General features: G+C 37.9%; 1 protein-coding gene across 1 annotated transcript in view; it reads right to left on the bottom strand.

The window, feature by feature from the left end:
- LOC138137420 (uncharacterized) overlaps positions 1–12,309 on the bottom strand; it is a 143,847-nt gene that overhangs the window by 96,117 nt on the left and 35,421 nt on the right. The gene's annotated exons all lie outside the window — the stretch shown is intronic.

Genomic DNA, 12,309 nt, shown 5'->3' on the forward strand with positions numbered 1-12,309 from the left:
ATAACTCTAAGCGGACAAGAGATACATACATAAATACAAATGCTGTATTTTGTTGCGATTTAAAATGTGAATGAATGAAAAATGTACTTTTATTCATATATTTGAGAAGGAAAAACCCTGATGCAGACACTCCCTTCCTACTTGCTCCTTTTATGTCCTCAAAACAGCAACTTGTTAAATACAGGATTCATTTTAAAGTTGAAACGAGCCGCGCAACTTTCACCTAATTGCAAAAACTAAAAAACCCTTCTTTTTGCAAATAAAACTTCTCGCCTTCTCCTAACTCGTCGCCCATTTTTGTAGATCGTTTTCCGCAAAACTATTAACTCGCCTTTCCGTCTGCCGTACTTTCCCAACTGTCAAAAACTTTCCTAATCTTGTTTCTTTTCGATTCCCGGCGTCGCTCCTTTCCCGTTTGAAAATTCAAACGGACGCCACGCCATGTACATTTGTCTTGACATTTCCGTCGCAGGACTTTGCTCGTTACACTCCTGGAACGTCAAATCTGGCGCGAAGCGGAGCGAGGACCTTCTCCTGCATTATGCGACACTATCTGCCGTCCCCGGCCGCCAGTTAACGCCGCAACCGCCACCGTCCCCCAGGAGCCGTGGATTCGGGCCGCTTATTTCGCAATATGTTCGTGGGCCGGGATGGCGTGCTAAATTTCCTATCGTATTGACATAATTAGATCGCTTTTGTACAAGTCCCCGAAGCGATAGCACCCCATACATGTGCCGTTTGATAGGGCAAGTTAAATTGGACCGCTATCACGAGCCGGGGTTTTATCAAAGCCGACGCATCTTTCACAATGAAAACGCCATGCCTAGTCGACTTACCAATCTGGCTTAATGCGATGAGATAGAAGCGATTTCACGGCCGTTAATTTTAATATATGATTCGGCTAATGATAAAAAATCGAAGCTTTGTTTTCGGACGACAGGATTCGTCAAGACATATCCATCTGGAATAAAATAATCCAACCAAAGCATTTCCCCTCGTTCTTGAGATTCATTTTTCTCTCTTTTTCCTAACTTACAGTATAAGGTCACATAAAATGAGTTTTTACGCACCCCTAGTGAAAACGGTAATTTTACGTACTCCCAAGCGGACGAAAAGTAACTCTTTTTCGGACGCTGATCGCAGCGACATCTGTTGGTGTGTTTAGTAAGTTGGCAACGAAACAGACAAAACCGATAATAATTGTCCTGTCACCATAAATTATGTAATAAGTAATTGTTTTGTTGGGAAGCTGATAACAAATACTATAAAAAAATTATTATTAACAAATTTATCTATTTGAAAAGGGTAGATACAAAATAAATTTGTAATTTTTCCAATGATGTCTTTTGCTTTGTAGTTCATGCGGTTGCCTAAAACATGTAATGTGCCTTTTGTCCTCGCCTGTTTTCAAGCCTCGGCTGCGCCTCGGCCAGAAAACTTACACTCGAGCGAAAAAGATGCACATTTTGGTCTTGATACACAAATAACTGTTATAGTTATTTACATCAGAGTACGGTAGGTGTATTTTCCAGCGCGACAACTAGGTTTCAGGCTCGAGGCGCAGCCGAGCTAGAGCTTTAATACAAACACAAATATAACTGCATCGTATTCCACTTTATAAACTTTCCAAACACATCATAACCCATCATTCATTCATGACACATTCCTAAACAATTGTAATAAAAGTCTGGTATTTATTCACGTCCATTTTGCATAGTCGACAAACAAATAATAAAACGGCTTATCTTTGTTACAGTTCGCTGGTTTTAACTAATCGATAAATCAACAGAATGGTCTGGCCATCGAAAATTCGCAATCATTAAAAATTTTACCGACCCATTTATGTCTTTCACTGTTTTACAACCGGATTAAAGCACCCCAGTATGCAAAAAAAATCGCTGACAAAAAATTCTTGTACAAATTAATTAACAAGGAATTACTCTGCAAAAGTTTATAATAGTAACAGCAACGTGTTTGAAATCTGATGATTTTGACTGTTTGCTAATTTGGAATAATAAATGTAACAGGAGAAGCAGCTGCCCCACACTGCAAGAATTATTGAAGAAAATATGTAGTTACTTTTTAATCAATATTGGGTCTCTAAAGTTGTTACTTTTTTCACAGCGTAAAATAAATTTGTGTGGAAAGCTCTAGAGATTGCTGCGCTCGTGTGTGTAAGCTTCCCACTTGTGAAAAAACAGTGCTTTATGCATATTGTACAAAAAGCTGGCTAAATTAGTCTGATTGTGAAAAGATAATTGAGTAGAAAATTTCAATCGAGATGCAAAAGCCGTTGAAAAGTTCCACCTGAAATTTTTGCCACGCTTTCCCTCCGCGCCGGAATCATTGAAAAGAACAATATAAAAGGAATTTCTGTGCGGAGCAAAAGGCGCATCGGAAATTGGGAGCTGATTTCACGCCTGGCGCCCACGAAGACCGCGGAATATATATGAGAAAATCACGACATCACCGAGCTCCTCGCCGGAGTCTTGGTGGCAGCACAAAGAGAAACGGAAACCACGACTTAATACATCTGAAATTGAACTACCAGACCGACTTCAAAGCTCCTTTCGTCGCATTCTTCTCGCATTAACGGCGCACGCGAAAATTATGTCGGAAAATTCGGAAATACCACCTGCCGCTCTTTGTGCGGATCGACGTCTGCTCCTCAAATTCGCCGTCGCTGTCCGAAGCTTTTGCATTTCGAAGCGTCGAGCTTGTTTCCGCCGGAAACACGAAACAACTTTCTGCTTTAAAACTATCCGCTAGAGGAAAGGCTTGACAGATCGGAGATTTGCATATTACGGCGCGATTGCGTTATCCTAAGCGGTTTATGCAACCTTTCGGTTCTGGTGCCATCAGCTTGTGCACTTGCCACATTACTGACACGATTTATTCATGGTAATACATCCCTGGGGTTTTTCGCATTTCCATCTACCACCACACCTACGGAATAACCAACAGATTTGCAGAAACGACGCTTTCTAAACGTTGCTTTCTAGATTCGTACAATTCGAAGTCACGCGAAAGTGAAGCACTCGCGGCGCCCTTTCAAACATCTCTCACGGCTAAACTACACTGAAAATAATAAAAAAATTGTGCTTCGCAGGAAGGGTTTTATACCATTTGGCTCTATCTGTCATTCTTTTCGATACATGTCTTTATCCTTTTTATATATGGCTCTGCACTGAAGTCACTTAAATTTATCAACAATGAAAATTTGGAAGTGACAAGTAACGCACAGATTTTAGCTTGCTGCGAATGATTTTAGCGTGTTGCGAACGATTTTAGCGTGTTGCGAACGATTTTAGCGTGTCGCATGAAACTAATTCACAGCTGGGGAATAAGAGAATCAGTTTTCACTTCAAAAATTGATTGTCTCTTATTGTGGCGTCCTGTTTCTGCGACTCCAATTTAAATTTCCCCCGCAAAAACCTTTGAGAAAACACAAGTTTGTGCATTGTTCTATTATCATCTCCGTACATAAAGCAAAGCCCCGAGGATCGCGCAAGAGAGTAACAATTTGCCTAGAATCCTTAGAAAAGCCTTCGATACGACCCTGTACCCCGCTCCTAGGAGACAATTTCGCCGTGATCTGCGCCTCCATAAAGAACACAATGCGACGCTCTTTTATATTTACGTTTAAAAAGAGAAATCTGGCGTCGCTCTTCGCGTTCGCGTCTCGTTTTTTCTGTATTTGCTTTAATAATCGCCCTTTCGGTTAAGAAGTGACAAGTTTCCGTTCGCGCCTGTCGTTCGCCTTGGCTATGATTGAAGGACCTGCGGGAAGTCAATAAGTTTAACATTGAAAAAGTTTCGAGATTCATTTGTCTTTGTTAAAAAGTTCAGCACGAGTTCGCGTCTCATTGGTAGTTTAGTTCCATAATAAAAACTTGCTGGCCTGTTCTCTCCGTGAAAAGTTGTCGTAAAAACTGTTTGTCTCCCGAGATCATATATTTTAATCAAACGTCTCTCTGTCCCTCTAAGATTATTGTTTGGGCAACTTCTCACAAAGAGATTTAATTAGGCACGGCAAAGGATCACGACGTCCTTCCACTGCCGAATTGATTTTTAATGCGGACACCGAACCACAAAGCTCTCCGGCGGTCCGTCGAGTGGGTGTATCAAACTCCGCAACTTCACAAAGAAATCCTATATACCAGAAGACCCACACACCTGTCCTCTAATCCAACTTGCAAAACTAATCTTCATGCTCTGACATTAAATTTAGTCTGCTGGTTCACCTCCACAAAGAATTTTATTCCTTAAGTTTCAAAGCTCTAACGATGTAATGACACAGCGCCAACTGAAACCACTTCAGCTTCTACCTTCTGAAAGCTAAACACACATACGTCTTCATTGAGTCACGCCGCCCCTTTGATGTCTCACCCCGAGCCCAAACCTCATAGTTCATACGCAGATTGCGCACAATAGACATAACACTAAGAAATTATATCCTAGGCTATTACGCAGGCGAGGCACTAGTTTTAATTGAAACTTCGCATTTTATTAGAGAAGTTATTATATTAAATGAGCTCAAGTGTAATTGTGTGGGGACAGTGCTCACGACAATTAAGTTTGGGACAATTTAACTAAAACCTTAACACGCACCAAGAGAAAAACATTTAAATGAGATGCAGAAATTGTTGGAGAGCCAATCTAAGCAACTCAGAAATGAGATATTACAATATCTATATAATTATATAAAACTGAATGTCTGTTTGTTTGTATATTTTGTATGCAAATCTACAGTTTTACTCCGATCTTGATGAAATTTTGTACACTTGATCTTCAAAACAAGAAGAAAATTAGTGTCTACTTTAATTTTACAAAAACCAACCCCTACTACCACTTTCAACCCTGTTAAGAAAAAAAGACAGTTTTTTCGAGTTGGAAATCGCGTTTGCATGATATGTTCAGGTGTCATAGTTGAGTGGGTGGGACTGTGGGTAGTATGTAAAATTCTTTCTCTTCTTGTTCTTCTGAAGGCCAGAAGGACAATTTGATTGGTTGCGGCCAAGATTTGGATGGATGTCCGCCGGAGAAGCTTCAGTGCTCGCTTCATTATTTAATTTGAGTGGGTGGGACCGTGGGTAGTATGTAAAATTCTCTTCTTGTTCTTCTGAAGGCCAGAAGAAGGACAATTTGATTGGTTGCGGCCAAGATTTGGATGGATGTCCGCCGGAGAAGCTTCAGTGCTCGCTTCATTATTTAATTTGAGTGGGTGGGACCGTGGGTAGTATGTAAAATTCTCTTCTTGTTCTTCTGAAGGCCAGAAGAAGGACAATTTGATTGGTTGCGGTTAAGATTTGAATGAGTCTCCGCCGGAGAAGCTTCAGTGCTTGCTTCATTATTTGATTTGAGTGGGTGGGACTGTGGGTAGTATGTAAAATTCTTTCTCTTCTTGTTCTTCTGAAGGACAACTTGATTCGCAGCTGCTGGACTGTGGTTCTTTACCACATTGATGGTGTCAAAGAGAAAGAATTGAAAAGAAAAAACGTTTCTTTCTCTTGGGCAACACACGGAAACCCTCGTTCCCCCCAAAATAATTCCAAATTCCAAACTTGGGTATGGAACATGATGCTGAGAGCGTCTCAAATTAATGCCAGAGTCCTGTTTAATAAAGGAATTTGGCTCATAAATTACCCGCAAGACACCGACTCCGGCTATCGCTGTCTAAGGTGAAACCGAACTACTCACATAAACCAACTCCAATAGATATAAACGATGTTATTGCCAAAGATATCTTTCCAAATCTGAATTACTAACTTGTTCAACTTGGCCAGTATATCGCAGATCGAAGTCTCAAGGGAATAAGTTGGATCGTGACGTAACCAACTTCGTTATTGGCCCTGTTTGTTGTTGCATGCACTGCATCGATAAACTTTTCTCCTGCAGTCAAAATCTATTAAGCTGAGTCTCGGTTGTTTTAATTTTAATGCGCTGTTTTCTCTTCGCCTCACACATCATCCGGTCTTGCAGCAACTTTGTATTGGTTTAGAATGATTCCGGAGTAGTTTTCCTTACTCGCAACTAAATCTCAATTTCGGTTCGGAAAGTATTTGCCGACGAAGTTTTTTTAGTTCCCGATGGGAAATCTACCACAAAACTCGATTTAAATATCTACGAGCTTGATGTCTGACAGGGCAGCTCAATAAAAAATTAAACACACGCACAACGCACACTGCGCAACGAGCACCATCTTGTTGAGACACAAAAATGAAAAGATTCGCTCCAAGAGTCCCAATACAAAAAACTGAAGCATCAAACGTTTCGTTTTTCTCAAAGCTTCTCTGGAAATAATCTCGACTGACGACTGACTCACTTTTGATAAATTTTCCGCTCGGTCGGTGAAAACACAAAAAAAACCTAGACGCGTTTTTCACAAACCATCAATTACGATTTGTGTCGGTGGTATTTTAATTTGGAACCGCGAAGGAATAATTCTCCAAAGCTTCTCGGAGTCTCCTTTTGTGTGAGGGATTCATCAAAGTAGTGAAACGTGTTGAGTGTTTTAGGATATTGTTTCAATATGCGAGGTGATAAATCTTGCACAGTGATGGTGTAATCTCCACTTTCGATGGAAAAAATTGTCTTTTAGCGAAAACACGAGAAGACTGTTAAAATAATTTTCCTACCCGGAGCGAGCGGAGTTGCTCAAGGTTGGCCGTTAGGACGTAATGAAATACGTGTGATTTGCACGACGCGCTTTCATAAGTGAACAAAGCAAATTCGATGCAAAAGTGAAAGATCTGTGTCTTCACAAACAAAACGTAACATGGCAGAGTTGTGGAGGCCCTAAAAAAGCTAAAAACTATTTAATTTTTCCTGAATAATGCAATAAAGACGATTTTCATTATATTCAGCGACATTCTTGTACTGGAAGGCCCTCAATCTTTAGGCAACATTAAAAATTAAAATTTTACTAGATTGTGGTATGTTATATCTTGCATTATTAGTTTTCCCAAGGTGGCGCATTTTTCTGGATTTTCCTCGATTTTTCATTTTATCACCGAGAATGTGCATTATTAAAGCAATTTGATACAATGAAGCAATAAAATGCATGTTTGGAGAGTTTCAACAGAAACTATAAAGTGTTGATTAGTTGTGGTGTAATACACAAGAGAACTTGCTTAAACTTGTTCCATCAAAATGATTAAGAACAGAATAAATCGTTGTTATTACAAGAATACTAGTAAGTGCAAGCAAAAGTAGGACGATGGATAGGCAATAACATGATTGCAAATTTTAAGTAAAAGATTATACAGGGTGTTATTGAAAGTTGTACAGATATTTTGACCACGAGCTATTGGCTTCATGTAGAACTCGGAAAAAATATCTAAAACATCCTGTCAAAAAATAAAATGACATTTTTTTATGCTTTTAGTCTTCTACGTTGTCAAACAACCTCGTAGGTAAAATTTCGGCACATTTTAAAAATTCACCCTGTATATCATATTTTATAAAACGTACACCAATGCGGTTTCCTTGTTTCAAAGCATATTTCCTATAGGTTACTTCGCATTGGCGTACATTTTATAAAACATGATATACAGGGTGTATTTTTAAAATGTGCCGAAATTTTACCTACGAGGTTGTAGGACAACGTAGAAAACTAAAAGCAATTTAAAAAAATTGTATCTCAAAAAATAAATGTCATTTTATTTTTTGACATAGAATTTTTTAAATATTTTTTCCGAGTTCTGCATGAAGCCAGTAGCTCGTGGTTAAAATATCTGTACAACTTTCAATAACACCCTGTATCAGAGACTGAAGACCGAGACGCAGTTGAGGTCGGCAACTGGCGAAACACAAAAAGACCTACTGTGTAATCGTATAAATGCAGTCGTCAAGCAACCAATCACACACCATCGAGCAGCAGCTACGAAAGGCCTCAGCGAGCGACCAGCTATTAATACCGACAGACGCATCCACCGCCCCCATGATAAACGAGTTTGTGTATCATGTGGCGTTTAGTCCCTGATTGAAGTTTAATTACTTAGCAAAATAGGAAGCGAAAGATTTATTAGGATCTGGCCCCGTTGACACTCTCCGAATTTTACGAAACATCAGAATCGATTACCGAGGCCCGAAACTATTTAAACAACTTCATTATTATATTGGCTTTAAAGATCAGCACGCGGGACCCTATAGTGGCGGCTTCTAACTTGTAACTTCGATTAAGAACCACTAAAACAAATTAAATGGACTGGCGTGGTGGGTCCAACTCTAGACAAGTTATATGCGAATAGTTGATGGAGTTCTATTAATTCAGTATTGATCGCGTTATTACAATCCCTATTAAACCGAGCGGATAGCGCCGTCATATTTACCAATAATACTGCATTGGGTTACGCGGCTTGCAACGCAACTAATCGAATGATGGTGGATTGTTTTATTAACCAGATATTTTGAAACATCGACTTGTTCGGTTGAGCGACATCGGACAGGTCATTTCCGCAAATCATGACACAAACAAATCTAAGCCAAAACCAGAAGTGAAGTCAAACACTTAAACTTAATAAATAATTTGGACATAAGATGAAAGAAAACTACAGCGAAGAGAGTAGCATTATGTTTTGAAGCTGAAGGCAGACATTTCCAACATTTACTCTAGTTCGTAAATACGATTGGAGCTCCTCATGATTCTTTTACAACCGACAGGTCACACATAATGCACCCCTTTATGAAAATCAAGATTTCAACGTTCGCAAAACCACTAACCTAATTTTTAAGACTGACATCTGATAATTGAAATTTTAACGAATCGTCAACTGAAATTTTTGGTCAGAGACAACTCTATTTTTTTTTTCAATCTCACGGTATTAGATAAATGGAAACGGTATTTCGAAAAACAATCAGTTTTGACTTCAATTACGTAGTTGTCGAATGAAATATATTTTTTTTAAAGATCAAATTAAATTCTGTCCAGGTTTTTTTACCTTTCACCGAAATTTAAAGTGACAGGACATTTCTTTTTTTTAACGATTGAGGCGTCACTGAGCTAAATATGTACAGTCGCGAGCAATAAATTTTGGTCGTAATGGTCATTCTTTGACGCAATCAAAAATGCTCCATTGTAAAACAGTCGTAAATATCATAACCTATCATCATGTTGTAGACATTAATTGTCATTTTTTTCTCAATTTTTTGACACTTTGTTGACGTGGGCATAATCAGGCAGGGAAATTTTAAAAATTTTTGACAATCTAACCAAATTTTGAAATGACATAGACGACCAAAATTTATTGCTCGCGACAGTAGATATACTCCGTACATTGATAGATGGCACATTTTTAGATTCTAGTTCCAAATCATAACGCAGAGAAAAATACTAGACTCTCCATCTCAATTCAATTGTTTCATGTTATTAGGAAACCTCTGTAGCGTTGCAAATTAATTCCCCCCAGTAGTAATCCTCCGCCTATGATGTTGTACAGAATGACAGCTGTCAATTTGAATGAAGTTTCAGTACAAGTGTTTTCAATTGTTATAAACTGTCGTTGATTTTTCGAGTATGAATGATATAACAAATTTTTGCACGCTATTCTACTTTTTACCGCGTAGACACTTGTCTCTCTGTCTGTCAAAAAACGTGCAATCTATCAATGTACGGAGAATAGTTGTCAATTCTTAGCAAGAGAAACGGAAGTTAAGCAGGAATTTAATATCTAGTGGAGGAACTACTGGGACAACAACACATTACTGGTTGCATAACGAATACTGAAAATTTTACTAAATTAATTTTTACTTCAGAAATAGTAAAGCATACAATTTTTGATTGATACAATATATGTATTTTAATTAAGACTATTTTCAACGCTTTCATCTTAAAATGCTAATCGTTTACTCTTTTCACCAATTCTCCCTTGAATTATTTTTATCCATTTAAATTGTTTCTAATGCGGCATTGGCAGCACTGCATTCTATATTCTCATCACGTACCGTACTCTTATTACCAGTTATCGTTATTCAGTGTTCGTAAAGTGGTTTTTCATACTAAACATCTAAAAAACGTTTTTCTCCACCGCAAATAAACGCAATTTCGATAATGTAAATAGGACCCGACGAAAAAAAATCTAACTAAGATAAAGACACTTTGGAAACTGACAGTGACGACGTTTCTGGGTTATTAATTATTGCACAAGGCAAAAAGTAACTCTTATTTTTCTTTGAAAACATTTAATCCAATGAGATCGCCGCAAAATTTGAATTTCACGAATTACCGCTGTCATTGGCGGTAATTCACACCTGGCACCGACCTGATTGGACTGAATTTTTTGAAAGAAAGGTGAAAAACGAAGTTTTTACATTCGCTTGAGATATTACTTGTTATTAGTTGATAACTACATAACTGACATGAACCAATAATATTGAACCATTTTTTGTATGATAACCAGTCAGCTTCTGATTGGTCAATAATGATACGCCTCCTCCTCTGATGATGATTATTCGCTTTCCTGCAATAATCATGCATCTTCCTCGATACTCTTTTAAAAAATAAGAATTTCAAATGTAGGGAATTTTGCGGTGGTTGGTGACATTTTTTATGTGGCATCATTTTAGCCGGCTGTGAAAAAAATTAACTGAAAACGTCAGATTTTTTTTATTTTTGCATTTGATGTTTGAAAATGGATGCTGAAGAAAGTTTATCACTAACGCCGCCGCAAATTAGGCAAATTGCACAAAAGACGTTAGAAAATTTACTGCCGGAGAAGTCCAAATCCCAGAATGAAAATTAAACGTTTTGTTCATTGTTATTTATTAATTTGCTTTGTTCTCTGCGAGATTTATTTTTTGACATCTGTCAGTTGTCACTTCACGTTACCAACATCAATACAGTAAATTTTACTAGTCTTTTCTAACACGCCAACGACCTATTAAAGCAATCAAATGACGTCATTTGGGTGCTAGAATAGACTTATTCTAAACGCAAAAAAGAAAATATATTTTATAAAGATAAAAGAATTCGAAATTTGTTGGGAAAATTTTGTTTTTGTACTCATAGCTTCAAAATCGGTATTTCCCGGTTATCTTCATAATGCGGGAAGTCCAATTTCCCGCACGCGGCGTTTTTTACTTTGAAACTAGGGGTTGGTATTTAATGACGAAACCGTGAATTCACTTTAAACAAAATGGACGTTTCGTCACAATTGCAATTGTAACATTAATTGTCATCAACACAATAAATAAGCAATTTTATTATAAAACAAATAAGAATAAAATTCATAAAGGTAAGAGTAATAACAAGGCCTTGGAAATAATTAGGTATTGTTATTTTTCAAGTGAAGGGAAAGAATTTGTTCAATATGTTGTGTGATCGTAAAAGATGCCCGCAACGCTTTAAATTTTACTAATCTAGTATTCAGCGCGGAAGGTGCTACCAACCCAAGAGTAAAAAAGTTACTAATGTTAAATTATTTACTTTTTTAATTTTATTTTTTTATTTTTGGGTTGTAGAACAAGTTTTCCTTTTTTCCAAGTTCTACTACAGGTCTTCTTTTTACATTCTTTTGTAATTTTTTTTGCAAGAACAGTTTTTACAAAATTTACATTATAACCTTCTATTTCACTTTTTATGGCGAAATCAAAACCCTCCATGATAGATGATAGTTTCTGGTTGGATTCTTTTTTTCACAAAAAGACTCAAACTGGCAATAAATCCTCGATCTTTTTTATCAAACCCACCAAAAGAATCTTCCCCGAAGCATTTACAACTCATGTTTCCTTTCGCAAATTATTTGTCGTTTATGCTCCAAATAATCAGGCACGAGGCGAAGCCGAGTTTTCGCGCTGTAAATCACCCTACCGTACTCTAACGTAAATAACTATTTTGCACCTTCTCACCTCCATAACAACATTATACAGATTGCACCGGCGCCACTGAGATAAGGGCGCAAAATAAACGTATCCAGGTGCACGCCTAAGTCTACAAAATTACCAAACACATTTCCCCATCACATTTTGTAAAGCAAACCGCCTCAAATATCTCCGGCAACTGAACTGCACACAGAGAAAACCGACATCAAAGTAAACAAAAACGTCCACCTGAGGGCGGTTCATAAAAAACAGTTTGTCGACAAATGGTCGGTGCATCTTTTTGTGTTGAACTGCCCGGTGAAGTTTATGATATCAAGTTGAGCAGAGATTCAAGCTTGCCGAAGGATCTGATGAACATGCACCAAGTCCCGGGGGTATTGATATCTAGTGGCTTTCGAACATTTCTCGTGGGTAAAAGTACATGAAACGGAACGAGTACGACAAATAGTTACAACAAACATGGGGGCAAGAAGTGAATTTTTAAAGGAA

This window comes from Tenebrio molitor, chromosome 8 (assembly GCF_963966145.1).
Source record: "Tenebrio molitor chromosome 8, icTenMoli1.1, whole genome shotgun sequence".
Taxonomy (NCBI): domain Eukaryota; kingdom Metazoa; phylum Arthropoda; class Insecta; order Coleoptera; family Tenebrionidae; genus Tenebrio; species Tenebrio molitor.